General features: G+C 43.8%; 1 protein-coding gene across 1 annotated transcript in view; it reads right to left on the reverse strand.

The window, feature by feature from the left end:
- VWA5B1 (von Willebrand factor A domain containing 5B1) overlaps positions 1-5,606 on the reverse strand; it is a 152,263-nt gene extending 146,657 nt beyond the window's left edge. Inside the window, exon 1 of the mRNA XM_063437221.1 lies at positions 5,197-5,606. The gene's annotated coding sequence lies outside the window, so the exon portion shown is untranslated. The remainder of the gene's footprint in view (positions 1-5,196) is intronic.
- Between the last annotated feature and the right edge of the window lie 13,846 nt (positions 5,607-19,452).

The following is a 19,452-nucleotide window of genomic DNA, read 5'->3' on the forward strand; positions in this document are numbered from 1 at the left end:
CCCTCCCCCCCACCCACCACCCCCACCCCCTTATCACCCTCACCCCCAACCACTATCACCAATTACCAGTCCTATGTAATAAGTTCATAGTTTAAACCTCTGTGCTCCAGAATGGTATTAATGCTTTAAGCTCAATGCCATAGAGTTAAATATAAAATGTAATCACAGCAATGTATCAACATTTACACCTACAATATAATCACTAAACCGCAAGCAAGCCCCGGGCCAGGAAGACCTACCTTTCTAATGTATCGTCACATAGCAAATAATACAAGCCATGCTCGTTTTCTTTAGATATTCAAGGATAACAGACGAGGTGGGGTGCCAATCTTAATGATGTGTATATCCCGTCATTATGTGTATATCCCGTTATTATGTGTATATCTTATTATGTGTATATAATTATGTGTATATCCGCTTATGTATATGCCATTATTACTTGGGTTTTTTCAAGGAATCGTCTGTGATACCTGTCACTTTTATTTGTGAGAACCCAGATTACCATCATTTAAATGTCTGCAGGTAACAAGAAAATTGCCCTCATTTCAACAGCTGTAAATGTCGGTGTATTTAGAGATGTGTTTCACAAACGCAAGGTTTTCTTGCAATCTCTAAAGCTAGCACTATCAAGACTTGATGCAGGTTGCATGGAGATTCTTGTAAAAGGTCGCGTTTTATGATGGAGAAGTGGTACAGAGGGAAACAAATACTGTATGACAGTCTCCAGGGTTTTCTAGAGGGAATAAAGCTACAACTAGCTGCTATACGAGGGGTTAAAAGGATGCGGTACCAGTACTGTGTATTAGTGAGTACCCCCCAAATAATTATCTCAGAGAAATCTCTTTGTATAAAATTCTTGCACTAATTACAAGGGTTCTCAGTCTCTGGGATGGACACAAAAATGGCGACTGTCAAAATGGTGATTGTCTGAATGGCGATTGTCTGAATGGCAAACTTTAAATATTGATAATAAAATGATGTCACAACTACTATAGAGGAGTGTTATTTTAGAGCTCTGTATTCCAGATATATATATATACTGGCATTGTATGGGATATGGGTTGGTTGCCGAGATTAAAGGTTCGCAGTTAATAGTAATTCCAGTGAGGGGGCAGGAGTTAATGGTAATCCCAATGAGGGGACAGGAGTTAATGGTAATCCCTCACTGGGATTACCATTAACTCCTGCCCCCTCACTGGGATTACCGCTAACTCCTGCCCCTCACTGGGATTACCATTAACTCCTGCCCCCTCACTGGGATTACCATTAACTCCTGCCCCCTCACTGGGATTACCGCTAACTCCTGCCCCCTCACTGGGATTACCGCTAACTCCTGCCCCCTCACTGGGATTACCGCTAACTCCTGCCCCCTCACTGGGATTACCATTAACTCCTGCCCCCTCACTGGGATTACCATTAACTCCTGCCCCCTCACTGGGATTACCGCTAACTCCTGCCCCCTCACTGGGATTACCGCTAACTCCTGCCCCCTCACTGGGATTACCACTAACTCCTGCCCCCTCACTGGGATTACCATTAACTCCTGCCCCCTCACTGGGATTACCATTAACTCCTGCCCCCTCACTGGGATTACCGCTAACTCCTGCCCCCTCACTGGGATTACCATTAACTATTGCCCCCTCACTGGGATTACCATTAACTCCTGCCCCCTCACTGGGATTACCGTTAACTCCTGCCCCCTCACTGGGATTACCGCTAACTCCTGCCCCCTCACTGGGATTACCACTAACTCCTGCCCCCTCACTGGGATAGAAACATAGAAACATAGAATGTGACGGCAGATAAGAACCATTCGGCCCATCTAGTCTGCCCAGTATTCTAAATACTTTCATTAGTCCCTGGCCTTATCTTATAGTTAGGATAGCCTTATGCCTATCCCACGCATGCTTAAACTCCTTTACTGTGTTAACCTCTACCACTTCAGCTGGAAGGCTATTCCATGCATCCACTACCCTCTCAGTAAAGTAATACTTCCTGATATTATTTTTAAACCTTTGTCCCTCTAATTTAAGACTATGTCCTCTTGTTGTGGTAGTTTTTCTTCTTTTAAATATAGTCTCCTCCTTTACTGTGTTGATTCCCTTTATGTATTTAAATGTTTCTATCATATCCCCCCTGTCTCGTCTTTCCTCCAAGCTATACATGTTAAGATCCTTTAACCTTTCCTGGTAAGTTTTATCCTGCAATCCATGAACCAGTTTAGTAGCCCTTCTTTGAACTCTCTCTAAGGTATCAATATCCTTCTGAAGATAGGATCTCCAGTACTGTGTACTCCAAGTGAGGTCTCACCAGTGTTCTGTACAATGGCATGAGCACTTCCCTCTTTCTACTGCTAATACGGGAGTATGGGAGTAAGGTTTGGCTATTGAGGGTATGTGAGTAAGGTTTGGGGTATGGGGGTATGGGGGTATGAGAGTAAGGTTTCGCAATTGAGGGTATGAAAGTAAAGTTTGGGGTATGGGGGTAAGGGTTGTGGGTATGAGAGTAAGGTTTGGCTATTGAGGGTATGGGAGTAAGGTTTGGGTTATGGGGTAATGGTTGGGGTATGGCAGAAAGGTTTGGGGGTACGAGAGTAAGGTTTCGCAATTGAGTCGATGAGAGTAAGGTTTGGAGTATGGGGTAAGGGTTGTGGGTATGAGAGTAAGGTTTGGCTATTGAGGGTATGGGAGTAAGATTTGGGGTTTGGGCTATAGGGGTAAGTGTTTGGTGGTATGGTTTGGCTATTGAGGGTATGAGAGTAAGGTTTGGGGATATGGGAGTAAGGTTTGGCTGTTGAAGGTATGGGAGTGGGTTTTGGGGTATGGGGGTAAGGGTTGGGGGTGTGGCAGTAAGGTTTGGGGGTATGGGAGTAAGGTTTGGCTATTGAGGGTATGTGAGTAAGGTTTGAGGTATGGGGGTAAGGGTTGGGGGTATGAGAGTAAGGTTTGGGGTTTGGCAGTATGGGAGTAGGGTTGGGGGTATGGCAGTAAGGTTCTGGGATTACGGGTATGTGAGTAAGGTTTGGGGTTTGGCAGTATAGGAGTGGGGTTTAGGTTATGGGGGAAGGGTTGGGGTGAGGCAGTAAGGTTTGGGGGTATGGGAGTAAGGTTTGGCTGTTGAAGGTATGGGAGTGGGGTATGGGGTTTGGGGGTAAGGGTTGGGGTGTGGCAGTAAGGTTTGGGGGTATGGGAGTAAGGTTTGGGGTTTGGCAGTATGGGAGTGGGGCTGGGGGTATGGCAGTAAGGTTTCGGGATTACAGGTATGTGAGTAAGGTTTGGGGTTTGGCAGTATAGGAGTGGGGTTTAGGTTATGGGGTAAGGGTTGGGGTTGGGGGTATGGCAGTTTGTGGTGTGGGTGTAAGGTTTGGGGTTTGGCAATATTGGAGTGGGGTTTGAGGTATGGGGTTAATGTTGGGGTTAGAGGTATGGCAGTAAGGGTTGGGGTTTGGCAGTATGGGAGTGGGGTTTGGGATATGGGGGGTAAGGGTTGTGAATGTGGGGTATAACAGTATGGTTTGGGATTGGGGTTATGGCAGTATGGTTTGGGGATTGGGGGTATGGGGGTAATATTTGAAGATTGAGTGTTTGGGAAATGTAAGCACTGTTATATGTAGTTATGATGAAGAGTTGGAGTACACTTGTTTACCACCGTGGCCACCGGATCATCGTCCAGTGCACTCTGTATAAAGAAAAGATTGTTAATACACACTCTTAGAATGAGCCCCGGTTAATTAGTGTAGACACAATAATATAAATCGCCTCACGAAGCATCAAATTGCAAATTCTCCTCAACCCATTGAACAGACTGTCAGAGAGAACGTACAAGTACCCCAGCTAATTTCAGAGAGTCCTCTATTTTAACTCTCCATCTATCCATGGACTCACTGAAAGCCACCAGGGCAGAGGACAGGACGCCTTCTCTGGGGACTGTGACCCGCTATCTAAGCAGAGAAAGGGATAACATCTCCTGATAAAAAAACAATGAGCTCGTAATTGACATCAGAGAAATGACAACCACCCAGAAACAGAACGAAGGGTGAGAATTTTCACAATAAATAAAACTTGAGAAATTTCCCGCCTTCTAACCTCGTGCTATGATGCGCATGCACATTGCGCACAGATTTTGTTTTCCTTCCTCACATGTAAGTAGACACATTGTGCGTACACACGTGACCATTACATGTGCACACTGCAGAAGTAGATTTTTCTTTTGTTAATCCCCATCTACATCAACACCGTTATAATAAAAAGAAAAGGAATTGCTTAACCCTGGTCCTGAAAAGGTTAAAAAAAAAAATTTTTCATAGAAATTATTATGAAATTCTTTAAAGATTCTGTACAGTAAAATGGGGGGGGGGGGGGGGTCAGACATTTTGGTAGGTTTTGCTCATATATTTCACAGGAAAATCCACCAAATTTCATCTATAACTCCCATCATCCTTAGACAGCATTGGAATCATGCTCAGTCTGCAGACTGAGGTATTTATTACCACTGAGAGTCAACAGTTAAAACTGTATTAAGGATCACAGATCTCATCGGTTTCAAGCAGCCAAAGGCGGTGATTTGAAGAGCACTCCTAAGACCCTTGTTACTGGTAAGGGGAGGTACAAAAAAAAAAAACAACAACAATATTTATATGCAGAAAATTACAACACGTATCATCCTCAGGCAGTCATAAACGGGGCTTTCAACAAAATTACTGAGATCTGAAGTGTATAAAGTCTGTGTTTACAAAGGAAAATCAGATTCTCCCTCTGTTGAGAATGTCAACTGGCAGCATCCTCAGGCAGCCATTCATAGAGATCAGAACATTACTGAAACGTTCCTGTATTCGCTAAGCTGGGGTACTACTACTCTTATAACTGATTACAACTCCCAGTAATGCCAAGACGAATACAATGTCTGTAACATTCAGCAATATGCAACCCATGTCACCCTCAGCCACACAGTTACTTCAAGCTGGAGTGCAGAGCTGTGACAGGGGGAGCTGTCTTGGCTCCTGGTTCTGTAATGTATTTCAGCACCTTGGAGAGGGGCAATTAATTCAGCTCTGACCCCAGAGACAGGCACAGCTGGCTACCATGCCAACCCTAATTACATTAACCCTTCATAGCCCCTGGGCCTGACCAGCACCCACAGGGCAGACACAAGATGGGCAATAATGGGAAGGGGGTCTTTAAACCAGCACCCACTCACCTGTTTCTGTGGGGTCTCTGCTAAGGACTTGCTGTAGTACAAAGCAAGGGAGAGGGTGAACCAGTCCTGTTTGTTGTCTTCTGGAGGAGAGAAGGAGATCAGCTCACAGCAAGCAGCAGCAACAAGTGTCTCCTGGGGTCCCTCCTTAGACCTGTGACGGGGAGAAGCAGGGAGGGAGCCCCTTGGTGCCTGTCTGAAGGTAGGTCTCACGGAGAAGTGCAATGCAACATGTGGATCCTGGCAGACTGCAATAAATGCTACCAGCAATGCTCCTCAGATGTGCTTGATCAGAAGTGGCCCCCAGGAGCCCCTCACACCTGCCTGTAAGCAGCCTCCCTGTCTCTCTCTGTGTCTTGGCAATGAGGAGCTGGGGGCAGGGCAAGGTGCTCCCCTGATCACTAGGGTGGGCTATGTGCTGGAAGCCCTGTGAATGCCACTCTCATTGTGAGAGCAGTTTGGGTGACCATCATTAGATACAGTTACTTGTTCAGTCAGATAAGTAACCATGGAAACAGCTTGTACACAGTCTACAGTGCTCCCACCCTCCTACAAGCCGACCCCCCCACCCACCCCCATAGATTTGGGGAGGTAATTAGTCTATCTCTTGACATCTGACAGTCAACAGCAAGTCACAGCAAATCATTAACTTCTACACACATGCCATCAGAGGCTGTCAGGAGGAAATGTTACATTGTATTAGGGGGACAGCTGGGCTGGGGGGTGGGTTCCAATAAATAGATCCCTTTTCAGGGAATTATGTGTCTATTTCCTTCTGCGGATACAGAGCACGAGACACTGAGCTGCAAAATATGGAGAATATGGGAAATATACCCCCCCCCCCCCCCCCTCAGCCCCCTCCCTCCTTCCTACACACAGAGAGAGGGGTCTGCCATTGGGGCAGTGACTGGCCCTCGTTGGTTTTAAATATTAAAATATTCCCTATAACGCCCAAACTTTCTCTTACACAATGTAGCTTCCAAATTACCATTTTAGGCCAGTTTATCAGATAGACTATGGTACCAGCACAGAACCTACGTATCCCATTAGATCTAGCATCCCTGTGATCTGATTGTGCAGTTGGTTCCTCTCCCCAACACATCCAGCCATCCTTTCACTAGCTGTCTAGCAAGCCTGCTAGGAATTTCACTCTTTCATTTTAGAGAGGTTTTCTTCCAATCTCTAATGATAACATGGAGCTGAGATCAGAGCTGGGTTTGAAGCTACCAGGACTCTGAATTCTGCATTGTCTTCAATGATTTTCATTTCCAGACACAATGATTTATGGGACATAGAAAATAAATGCAATTATACCCGCAGTAACGAGAAAATTCTAGTTCAAGTGACTACTGTAGGATCCATTGTCCTTTTAGCTGTAATTACACAAGTGCTGCCCAAATGATATATGTTTAGATATAGTCGCTTGTTAAAAGAAAGAAAACCTTAGGTTAAATGAATTATTTTTAGCAGAAGATGGGAGATTGGCCTAAACATCATTTAAATCCTGGGAATGTGCAATTTCCTACCACTCTGAAACAGGGGCGTACCTAGAGCATTTGGCACCCGGGGCGGACCCTGAGTGTGGCACCCCCCCCCCCCCCCCCCCCCCCATAATAAAAATGTAAGAAAACACCCACATTTTTTTCAATGTTTTCAATAATATTTATTGCACAAATTTGTAAACTGCTAGTAACATTTGTAAAATGCGCCAGCTTTGTAGAAGGGGGAAGACCAGTGCTTTTGTAGAAAGGGGCTGGTGAGAACCTTCTAGAAAACTCCTGCCCTGCCCCTTTCTACAAAGCCCCTTGTCTCGCCCTTCATATAAAAACCCTGCACCCCGATCACATAAATTTCATACACTCCCAACACATAAAAACCCTGCACCCCGATCACATAAATTTCATACACTCCCTACACATAAAAACCCTGCACCCCGATCACATAAATTTCATTCACTCCCTACACATAAAAAACCCTGCACACCCCCTTAATAAAAACCAAAAACGTGCACAACCCCTCTTAATAACAAAAAACCTGCACACCCCCCTTATAAAATCCCTGCACACCCCCTTAACAAAAAAACAAAAATCAGCAGTGCACATCCTCCCTTAATAAATAGAATACTGCAACCCCCTTAATCAAAAAAACCCTGCACCCCCATTATTTAAACCTCCCCCTTTAATTCTTTAATCCACAGCCCCTTTAATTAATCCACACCCCCCTTAATTAATACACCCCCCCTTAATTAATCCACAACCCCCTTAATTAATACACCCCCATTAATTAATCCACACACCCCTTAATACACCCCACTTAATTAATACACCCCCCTTAATAAATCCTCACTGCCCCTTAATTAATACACCCCCTTAATTAATCCACACCCCCTTAATTAATACACCCCCTCAATTAATCCTCACTCCCCCTTAATTAATCCACACACCCCTTAATTAATACACCCCCTTAATTAATACACCCCCTTAACCCCTTAAGGACACATGACATGTCTGACATGTCATGATTCCCTTTTATTGCAGAAGTTTGGTCCTTAAGGGGTTAATTAATACACCCCCTTAATTAATACACCCCCTTAATTAATCCTCACTCCCCCCTTAATTAATACACCCCCCTTAATTAATCCTCACTCCCCCTTAATTAATACTGCCCCCTTAATTAATCCTCACTCCCCCCTTAATTAATACACCCCCTTAATTAATCCTCACTCCCCCCTTAATTAATACAACCCCCTTAATTAATCCACCCCCCCTTAAAACACCCCCTTAATTAATCCTCACCCCCCTAAATTAATACACCCCCTTAATTAATACACCCCCCATAATTAATCCTCACTCCCCCTTAATTAATACAGCCCCCTTAATTAATCCACACCCCCCTTAATTAATACACCCCCTTAATTAATCCTCACTCCCCCCTTAATTAATACACCCCCTTAATTAATCCTCACTCCCCCTTAATACACCCCCCTTAATTAATCCACACCCTCTTAATTAATACACCCCCTTAATTAATCCACACCCCCCTTAATTAATACACCCCCTTAATTAATCCTCACCCCCCCCTTAATTAATACAGCCCCCTTAACTAATCCACACACCCCTTAAAACACCCCCTTAATTAATCCTCACTGCCTTAATTAATACACCCCCCTTAATTAATCCTCACTCCCCCTTAATTAATACACCCCCTCAATTAATCCTCACTCCCCCTTAATTAATCCTCACTCCCCCTTAATTAATCCACACCCCCCTTAATTAATACACCCCCCTTAATTAATACACCCCCTTAATTAATACACCCCCTTAATTAATCCTCACTCCCCCCTTAATTAATACACCCCCCTTAATTAATCCTCACTCCCCCTTAATTAATACAGCCCCCTTAATTAATCCTCACTCCCCCTTAATTAATACAGCCCCCTTAATTAATCCTCACTCCCCCTTAATTAATACACCCCCTTAATTAATCCTCACTCCCCCCTTAATTAATCCAACCCCCTTAATTAATCCACCCCCCTTAAATAATCCTCACCCCCCTAAATTAATACACCCCCTTAATTAATACACCCCCCATAATTAATCCTCACTCCCCCTTAATTAATACAGCCCCCTTAATTAATCCACACCCCCCTTAATTAATACACCCCCTTAATTAATCCTCACTCCCCCCCTTAATTAATACACCCCCTTAATTAATCCTCACTCCCCCCTTAATTAATACACCCCCCTTAATTAATACACCCCCCTTAATTAATACACCCCCCTTAATTAATCCACACCCCCCTTAATTAATACACCCCCCTTAATTAATCCACACACCCTTAATTAATACACCCCCTTAATTAATCCACACCCCCCTTAATTAATCCACACCCCCTTAATTAATCCACCCCCTTAATTAATCCACACCCCCTTAATTAATACACCCCCTTAATTAATCCTCACTCCCCCCTTAATTAATACAGCCCCCTTAACTAATCCACACACCCCTTAAAACACCCCCTTAATTAATCCTCACTGCCTTAATTAATACAGCCCCCTTAATTAATCCACCCCCTTAATTAATCCTCACTCCCCCCTTAATTAATACAGCCCCCTTAACTAATCCACACACCCCTTAAAACACCCCCTTAATTAATCCTCACTGCCTTAATTAATACAGCCCCCTTAATTAATCCACCCCCTTAATTAATCCTCACTCCCCTCTTAATTAATCCACACCCCCCTTAATTAATACACCCCCTTAATTAATCCTCACTCCCCCCTTAATTAATACAGCCCCCTTAATTAATTCACACCCCCCTTAATACACCCCCTTAATTAATCCTCACTCCTTTAATTAAACCTCCCTCCCCTTTAATTCTTTAATGGCCATTATCCACCCCCCCTTTAATTAATTAAGCCCCATCACATAAAATGACTACTTACATTTTGATGATGCCTTGACCGACTGGGTGCCTCACTGCCCGGATATTGGATCCTTCCGCTGGATAGTTCCGTGAAGGCGGGCTGACGGCGCTGCGCACGACGTCATCACGTTGCGCGACGCCGCGGCCCGCAACACTCCTCCCCCTTCTCAACCTGGAAGTAAGTCCTGCCGGGCCGCAAAGGTGCTGCGGCTGTGCGCAGCCGCCGCAGCGTAATGATGGGGGGTGACACATGACACTGGACGTCATGGCACCCCCCTAGTCAGTGGCACCCGGGGCGGGCCGCCCCCCCCGCCCCCCCCTTAGTACGCCACTGCTCTGAAAGTATGTGGGGGGGCGTGGGGGTATTAAATTGGAAAAATAATGAGGAGATTGTTCAAATACTAATAAGAGCCCTTTACCCCCTAAAATAAATGTGTTCCAGGTAAGGTAAAGATTAGTTTTGTTTTATTTAACCCTGCTTAAATTTATAAAAAACATTTAAATGAGGCGGATTGGTTTTTAGCTATTTCTACCCAGTAGACTGATGCTATCACAGTTAAAGAAGATTAATTATTGGATCCGTGTCGAGAAAACTCTGCATTTAATATTCACATAACAAATTAACTAAGTCTGATCTGAGCACTGCATTCTACCAGCATATAACTAATATGCCCTCAAAAATTCGCCTTCAGGTCCTTAGCCTGTCTGTGCATAATAGGAAATATAGTCCATCAGCATTGTCTGCGACAAGGGTAACTCTCAGCACTGCAGGCGGACAGGTTTCAACATGATTTTAAAAAAAAAGGTGTAAAACATATATCTGTGGTTAATCCGTTAACCCCTTAAGGACCAAACTTCTGGAATAAAAGGGAATCATGACATGTCACACATCTCATGTGTCCTTAAAGGGTTAAACAACAAATTGTGGTGAATTGCAATGGCCGATTTGTGACTATAGTTGAATTGGCGAATTTGGCCAAATTAACACTTTTTGCATTGATTTTGCCATCGGCTTTCAATTCACTGCAGTTCATCGTTTAGTGAATAAATCTCTATGGCTGCACAGATACTGTATTTAACATACAGCTACACATTCTTCAAATGAATTAATAACTGATATTCAGCACTCGCCAAGGCGGCCTGTTTCTTCATTACGTTATTCATTTCACCAGAACCTACCACGCAATGACATAATTCAATCCATTTGGGCAACTAAAGGGTTATCTAAGCCAGAGTTTAAAAACACGAGTTTGATTAAATGCACATTTACAATGACATGATGTTAATTTGCAGAGAGAGGTTATTAATAATTCATATAAAGAAAAACATAAGAATATTTAGGGGTATTTAAAGTTGGTGTATGATAAGCATTTTTGGCAAATTGCACAAGAAAACAGCTTTGATGTTATGGTTGGTTTTCATTGGGTGGGAGTCGAGAGCTCTGTCCAATGGGCTGTGGAGGTGATGCTCCCGCACTGATAGCTAGTATGACAACAGACAAGTCCCCTGCTCATGCACGTTACTGATCGGGCGACACATCCTGCAGGGGTTTATCCACTAAACAGTGAATTCTGAGGGATTGAAAACCATATGGTCAAAATGGTTCAATTGTAAATTGAGCCATAATTGGGGCCTAACATTTCCAATTCAGCTTTCTGTTCGGTAAATACTACTTTTCATGGAATAAATTTTTTTTTTTAAAAATCTCGCAACAGGCAAGAAATCTGTAAACATATTTGTTTTTTTGTTTTTTTTTCACGTACATTATCATTTCTTGCAAAACAATATGCGTTTGCTGAAATTGAAACAAATATTTCCTAAATCCTTAAAACATACTGAGTGTCATGTAGAATTGACAAGGCAGCTGCACATGTTAGGCCAATAGAGCCAAACTTGATAATAAGTAATAATTCCTCATTCCAGGTTATGTGCAATTCCTTTATCGATTGCCCGCAATCCGCCATTTAGTGAATAAGCCTTTATAATAAATGCGTGTGGATATTGCTGCGAGCTGACTACAGAGCCATTTCCCTTTCAGACGTCTGTGGACCCAGACTTATATTAACTCTTAACGCCTGTCAGTCAATGCATCCGCAATACACAATCCTACCCGATGAGTCATTTCTACAAGAAGGCCTAGCGCTCTCATCGCCATGAATGAATGTGATGGAATTTCCGAAGTTGATTTCTATTGTGGTAAGTGACCTTGAATCATCAACCTTCCAGCGTTTCCTTCTATAACAGATATTCAAGGTTATCGCTTCTAGGAGCGAGCAGCGATATTGTAATGACTCGCTCGGGCGCCTGTTAAAAGGCAGTGTGTTTAGTAAAGCACATTCCATCACGAAGAAACATAAATAAAATGCGCTTTTTGTAGCTGACGGATTTCATGGATAATACTTCTAGTGTTATGTAAATGTTCACTCAGACACGTTTTGTCAATGATTTCATTGGATCAATCCATTCACCATTTGTTGCTGTACTTAGTTACTGGGTGAATATCGTTGGACACGTGTTGCATTATATTTAGCTATTTATTTAAATACAGGGTGTAAGATGCACTGAAATTTGACAAAATCATTATAGTTTATGCAGTAGGACTGGAGCACTCAGTAGGTCACAATACAATTATAGGAAACGTGTCATTAGACCAATAACGTAATGCAACTGATTGAGTACACATAGACCTCTAGCTCTCATTAATAGGACTGTATAGAAAGCACACAGACTATCTCAGCATAGTGTGACCGGCTCAGTACACATAGACCTCTAGCTCTCATTAATAGGACTGTATAGAAAGCGCACAGACTATCCCAGTATAGTGTGACCGGCTCAGTACACATAGACCTCTAGCTCTCATTAATAGGACTGTATAGAAAGCACACAGACTATCCCAGCATAGTGTGACCGGCTCAGTACACATAGACCTCTAGCTCTCATTAATAGGACTGTATAGAAAGCACACAGACTATCCCAGCATAGTGTGACCGGCTCAGTACACACAGACCTCTAGCTCTCATTAATAGGACTGTATAGAAAGCACACAGACTATCCCAGCATAGTGTGACCGGCTCAGTACACACAGACCTCTAGCTCTCATTAATAGGACTGTATAGAAAGCACACAGACTATTCCAGCATAGTGTGACCGGCTCAGTACACATAGACCTCTAGCTCTCATTAATAGGACTGTATAGAGAGCACACAGACTATCCCAGTATAGTGTGACCGGCTCAGTACACATAGACCTCTAGCTCTCATTAATAGGACTGTATAGAGAGCACACAGACTATCCCAGCATAGTGTGACCGGCTTAGTACACATAGACCTCTAGCTCTCATTAATAGGACTGTATAGAAAGCACACAGACTATCCCAGCATAGTGTAACCGGCTCAGTACACATAGACCTCTAGCTCTCATTAATAGGACTGTATAGAAAGCGCACAGACTATCCCAGCATAGTGTGACCGACTCAGTACACATAGACCTCTAGCTCTCATTAATAGGACTGTATAGAAAGCACACAGACTATCCCAGCATAGTGTGACCGGCTCAGTACACATAGACCTCTAGCTCTCATTAATAGGACTGTATAGAAAGCACACAGACTATCCCAGCATAGTGTGACCGGCTCAGTACACATAGACCTCTAGCTCTCATTAATAGGACTGTATAGAAAGCACACAGACTATCCCAGCATAGTGTGACCGGCTCAGTACACATAGACCTCTAGCTCTCATTAATAGGACTGTATAGAAAGCACACAGACTATCCCAGCATAGTGTGACCGGCTCAGTACACACAGACCTCTAGCTCTCATTAATAGGACTGTATAGAAAGCACACAGACTATCCCAGCATAGTGTGACCGACTCAGTACACATAGACCTCTAGCTCTCATTAATAGGACTGTATAGAAAGCACACAGACTATCCCAGCATAGTGTGACCGGCTCAGTACACATAGACCTCTAGCTCTCATTAATAGGACTGTATAGAAAGCACACAGACTATCCCAGCATAGTGTGACCGGCTCAGTACACATAGACCTCTAGCTCTCATTAATAGGACTGTATAGAAAGCACACAGACTATCCCAGCATAGTGTGACCGGCTCAGTACACATAGACCTCTAGCTCTCATTAATAGGACTGTATAGAAAGCACACAGACTATCCCAGCATAGTGTGACCGGCTCAGTACACACAGACCTCTAGCTCTCATTAATAGGACTGTATAGAAAGCACACAGACTATCCCAGCATAGTGTGACCGACTCAGTACACATAGACCTCTAGCTCTCATTAATAGGACTGTATAGAAAGCACACAGACTATCCCAGCATAGTGTGACCGGCTCAGTACACATAGACCTCTAGCTCTCATTAATAGGACTGTATAGAAAGCACACAGACTATCCCAGCATAGTGTGACCGGCTCAGTACACACAGACCTCTAGCTCTCATTAATAGGACTGTATAGAAAGCACACAGACTATCCCAGCATAGTGTGACCGGCTCAGTACACACAGACCTCTAGCTCTCATTAATAGGACTGTATAGAAAGCACACAGACTATCCCAGCATAGTGTGACCGGCTCAGTACACACAGACCTCTAGCTCTCATTAATAGGACTGTATAGAAAGCACACAGACTATCCCAGCATAGTGTGACCGGCTCAGTACACATAGACCTCTAGCTCTCATTAATAGGACTGTATAGAAAGCACACAGACTATCCCAGTATAGTGTGACCGGCTCAGTACACATAGACCTCTAGCTCTCATTAATAGGACTGTATAGAAAGCACACAGACTATCTCAGCATAGTGTGACCGGCTCAGTACACATAGACCTCTAGCGCTCATTAATAGGACTGTATAGAAAGCACACAGACTATCCCAGCATAGTGTGACCGGCTCAGTACACATAGACCTCTAGCTCTCATTAATAGGACTGTATAGAAAGCACACAAACAATCCCAGTATAGTGTGACCGGCTCAGTACACATAGACCTCTAGCTCTCATTAATAGGACTGTATAGAAAGCACACAGACTATCCCAGCATAGTGTGACCGGCTCAGTACACATAGACCTCTAGCTCTCATTAATAGGACTGTATAGAAAGCACACAGACTATCCCAGCATAGTGTGACCGACTCAGTACACATAGACCTCTAGCTCTCATTAATAGGACTGTATAGAAAGCACACAGACTATCCCAGCATAGTGTGACCGGCTCAGTACACATAGACCTCTAGCTCTCATTAATAGGACTGTATAGAAAGCACACAGACTATCCCAGCATAGTGTGACCAGCTCAGTACACATAGACCTCTAGCTCTCATTAATAGGACTGTATAGAAAGCACACAAACAATCCCAGTATAGTGTGACCGGCTCAGTACACATAGACCTCTAGCTCTCATTAATAGGACTGTATAGAAAGCACACAGACTATCCCAGCATAGTGTGACCGGCTCAGTACACATAGACCTCTAGCTCTCATTAATAGGACTGTATAGAAAGCACACAGACTATCCCAGCATAGTGTGACCGACTCAGTACACATAGACCTCTAGCTCTCATTAATAGGACTGTATAGAAAGCACACAGACTATCCCAGCATAGTGTGACCGGCTCAGTACACATAGACCTCTAGCTCTCATTAATAGGACTGTATAGAAAGCACACAGACTATCCCAGCATAGTGTGACCAGCTCAGTACACATAGACCTCTAGCTCTCATTAATAGGACTGTATAGAAAGCACACAGACTATCCCAGCATAGTGTGACCGGCTCGGTACACATAGACCTCTAGCTCTCATTAATAGGACTGTATAGAAAGCACACAGACTATCCCAGCATACTGTGACCGGCTCAGTACACATAGACCTCCAGCTCTCATTAATAGGACTGTATAGAAAGCACACAGACTATCCCAGTATAGTGTGACCGGCTCAGTACACATAGACCTCTAGCTCTCATTAATAGAACTGTATAGAAAGCACACAGACTATCCCAGCATAGTGTGACCGGCTCAGTACACATAGACCTCTAGCGCTCATTAATAGGACTGTATAGAACGCACACAGACTATCTCAGCATAGTGTGACCGGCTCAGTACACATAGACCTCTAGCTCTCATTAATAGGACTGTATAGAAAGCACACAAACAATCCCAGTATAGTGTGACCGGCTCAGTACACATAGACCTCTAGCTCTCATTAATAGGACTGTATAGAAAGCACACAGACTATCCCAGCATAGTGTAACCGGCTCAGTACACATAGACCTCTAGCTCTCATTAATAGGACTGTATAGAAAGCACACAGACTATCCCAGCATAGTGTGACCGACTCAGTACACATAGACCTCTAGCTCTCATTAATAGGACTGTATAGAAAGCACACAGACTATCCCAGCATAGTGTGACCGGCTCAGTACACATAGACCTCTAGCTCTCATTAATAGGACTGTATAGAAAGCACACAGACTATCCCAGCATAGTGTGACCGACTCAGTACACATAGACCTCTAGCACTCATTAATAGGACTGTATAGAAAGCACACAGACTATCCCAGCATAGTGTGACCAGCTCAGTACACATAGACCTCTAGCTCTCATTAATAGGACTGTATAGAAAGCACACAGACTATCCCAGCATAGTGTGACCAGCTCAGTACACATAGACCTCTAGCTCTCATTAATAGGACTGTATAGAAAGCGCACAGACTATCCCAGCATAGTGTGACCGGCTCAGGACACACAGACCTCTAGCTCTCATTAATAGGACTGTATAGAAAGCACACAGACTATCCCAGCATAGTGTGACCGGCTCGGTACACATAGACCTCTAGCTCTCATTAATAGGACTGTATAGAAAGCACACAGACTATCCCAGCATAGTGTGACTGGCTCAGTACACACAGACCTCTAGCTCTCATTAATAGGACTGTATAGAAAGCACACAGACTATCCCAGCATAGTGTGACTGGCTCAGTACACACAGACCTCTAGCGCTCATTAATAGGACTGTATAGAAAGCACACAGACTATCCCAGCATAGTGTGACCGACTCAGTACACATAGACCTCTAGCTCTCATTAATAGGACTGTATAGAAAGCACACAGACTATCCCAGTATAGTGTGACCGTCTCAGTACACATAGACCTCTAGCGCTCATTAATAGGACTGTATAGAGAGCACACAGACTATCCCAGCATAGTGTGACTGGCTCAGTACACATAGACCTCTAGCGCTCATTAATAGGACTGTATAGAGAGCACACAGACTATCCCAGCATAGTGTGACCGGCTCAGTACACATGGACCTCTAGCTCTCATTAATAGGACTGTATAGAAAGCACACAGACTATCCCAGCATAGTGTGACCGTCTCAGTACACACAGACCTCTAGCGCTCATTAATAGGACTGTATAGAAAGCACACAGACTATCCCAGCATAGTGTGACCAGCTCAGTACACATAGACCTCTAGCTCTCATTAATAGGACTGTATAGAAAGCACACAGACTATCCCAGCATAGTGTGACCGGCTCAGTACACACAGACCTCTAGCTCTCATTAATAGGACTGTATAGAAAGCACACAGACTATCCCAGCATAGTGTAACCGGCTCAGTACACACAGACCTCTAGCATACTTAAAGGAACACTATAGTCACCTAAATTACTTTAGCTAAATAAATCAGTTTCACTGCTTAATTTACTGTCATTTAGGAGTTAAATCACTTTGTTTCTGTTTATGCAGCCCTAGCCACACCTCCCCTGCCTATGATTGACAGAGCCTGCATGAAAAAAAACTGGTTTCACTTTCAAACAGATGTAATTTACCTTAAATAATTGTATCTCAATCTCTAAATTGAACTTTAATCACATACAGGAGGCTCTTGCAGGGTCTAGCAAGCTATTAACATAGCAGGGGATAAGAAAATCTTAATTAAACAGAACTTGCAATAAAGAAAGCCTAAATAGGGCTCTCTTTACAGGAAGTGTTTATGGAAGGCTGTGCAAGTCACATGCAGGGAGGTGTGACTAGGGTTCATAAACAAAGGGATTTAACTCCTAAATGGCAGAGGATTGAGCAGTGAGGCTGCAGGGGCATGTTCTATACACCAAAACTGCTTCATTAAGCTAAAGGTGTTCAGGTGACTATAGTGTCCCTTTAATAAGACTGTATTTTCATGGACCTTTGATGATGTGGAGGGTGATATCAACGGATATCGTGAGTTTGAAAGACTATGTGGATTACACAACGATGTGTGGCACATGTTTGTTATTGCAAGTTAGAGAGAAAAAAGGAACCACAGGACCCTTTCCTTCAATGACGTCACCCTTTCTGAGAGTTGCTCTTGTAATTTTGCTACTTATGATTGGATGTGTCCACCGGCTGGCCCTGGCCTGGTGTGATCCCGCGGCTGCAGAAGTGGCCGATCTCTTAGCCCGAAGGCTGGATTTACCAATCAGCTGACTCTAGGGCCCTGTACTCCCCCCCCTCCCCCCACTTCCGGACTTATGGAGGCCATCCCGGTTCCCACCAAATGAGATTGTACTCACCTCAACACTACATCTGGGCGAATCCTGTATGACTGGCTCCCTCGAGGTGCTCTCAAAATGGAAGTAGAGCTGTATAGCATGAGACGCAGGCCTCAGCGAGTACTTGGGAAGCAGCCTTCCAGAGGGCATTCGATGACAGCTGCCAGAGGTTCTGGAGGAAATTGCAGACCCAGAAGCAGCAATTCACATCGCCTGCATCGGTGACACAGCACAAAGGCAGAGCCTTTCTGCGGAGACTACCTCCCAGGCGAGGAACCAAGAAGTTCAGAGTGCCCTTAACCCCTTCACGCACCTGGGGGGGAGATATTGCCACCCGGGGTATCGAGGCTTCACCCTGGCAAGGGGAAGAGAGGCCTGTGGACATTGGGTGAAGGATCCTGCCACCGCCTAGGGCTTAAGAGACGCGGCACTAAGTGACACCCATGGAGACTCTTACTCTCCTTTACAACAGCTTGGACTCTGCCTGGACGCCATGGGCATAGGATGAGTGAACAGCATTCATGGGCTCAACAGTAGAACACCTCCTGCTTATATTAAGGCCACTGTAAGGAGGCTATTTAAAGCTCTACTCCCTTTTTACGTGCACTGTTTCACCCTGCGCTTGACATCTAAATCCGTCTTATCTGCCATGACACATATTCTGAGCCCAGTTAAAATTAGTTCTTTTTATTCTGCTGTCTATGGAGCATTGTGATGTCAGTCTAACAGGCCTTTATGTTATTTGTATTCTCACTGTTACTCTTTTCCTGTTATTTTAGTTAAAATGGGATTATTACACCAGTTACCACAAGCGCTGTGTAACCTAACTCTACGCCAATGCCATTAAGTTTCAGCTGTGCCATTTTCTTGATATATGTGACATTGTCGCTATTATCGAAATGATGTTTGACATTCATGTGCCTCAATAAAAAAATAGATTGACAAAAAAAATGTATAAAAAGAATTTTGATTGTGTCATATAGATTTTATAAGCAGTTTGTATGAACTCCCCAAACTAAACTGCGAATCCCACGATAGGAATGTGTGTTACTGCAGGCTTTCAGACCCAGCCATTTGGATCTACTTCAGAATAATTCAACACCCCACAGAGTTTTAATGGGCTCTGCAGAACGCTTTCACTGCCAGTTTAATGTAATAAACCAAATTCAAAGGATAATGCAGTAAATTAGTCAAATATAACCAATTATCCAGATGTGAGTATTCATTCCAGGGGCTCCGTCGCTGTGCTTGCCACGGGATTCATTCTTTATGTCACTCGGTAC

Source organism: Pelobates fuscus, chromosome 11 (assembly GCF_036172605.1).
Source record: "Pelobates fuscus isolate aPelFus1 chromosome 11, aPelFus1.pri, whole genome shotgun sequence".
Classification (NCBI taxonomy): domain Eukaryota; kingdom Metazoa; phylum Chordata; class Amphibia; order Anura; family Pelobatidae; genus Pelobates; species Pelobates fuscus.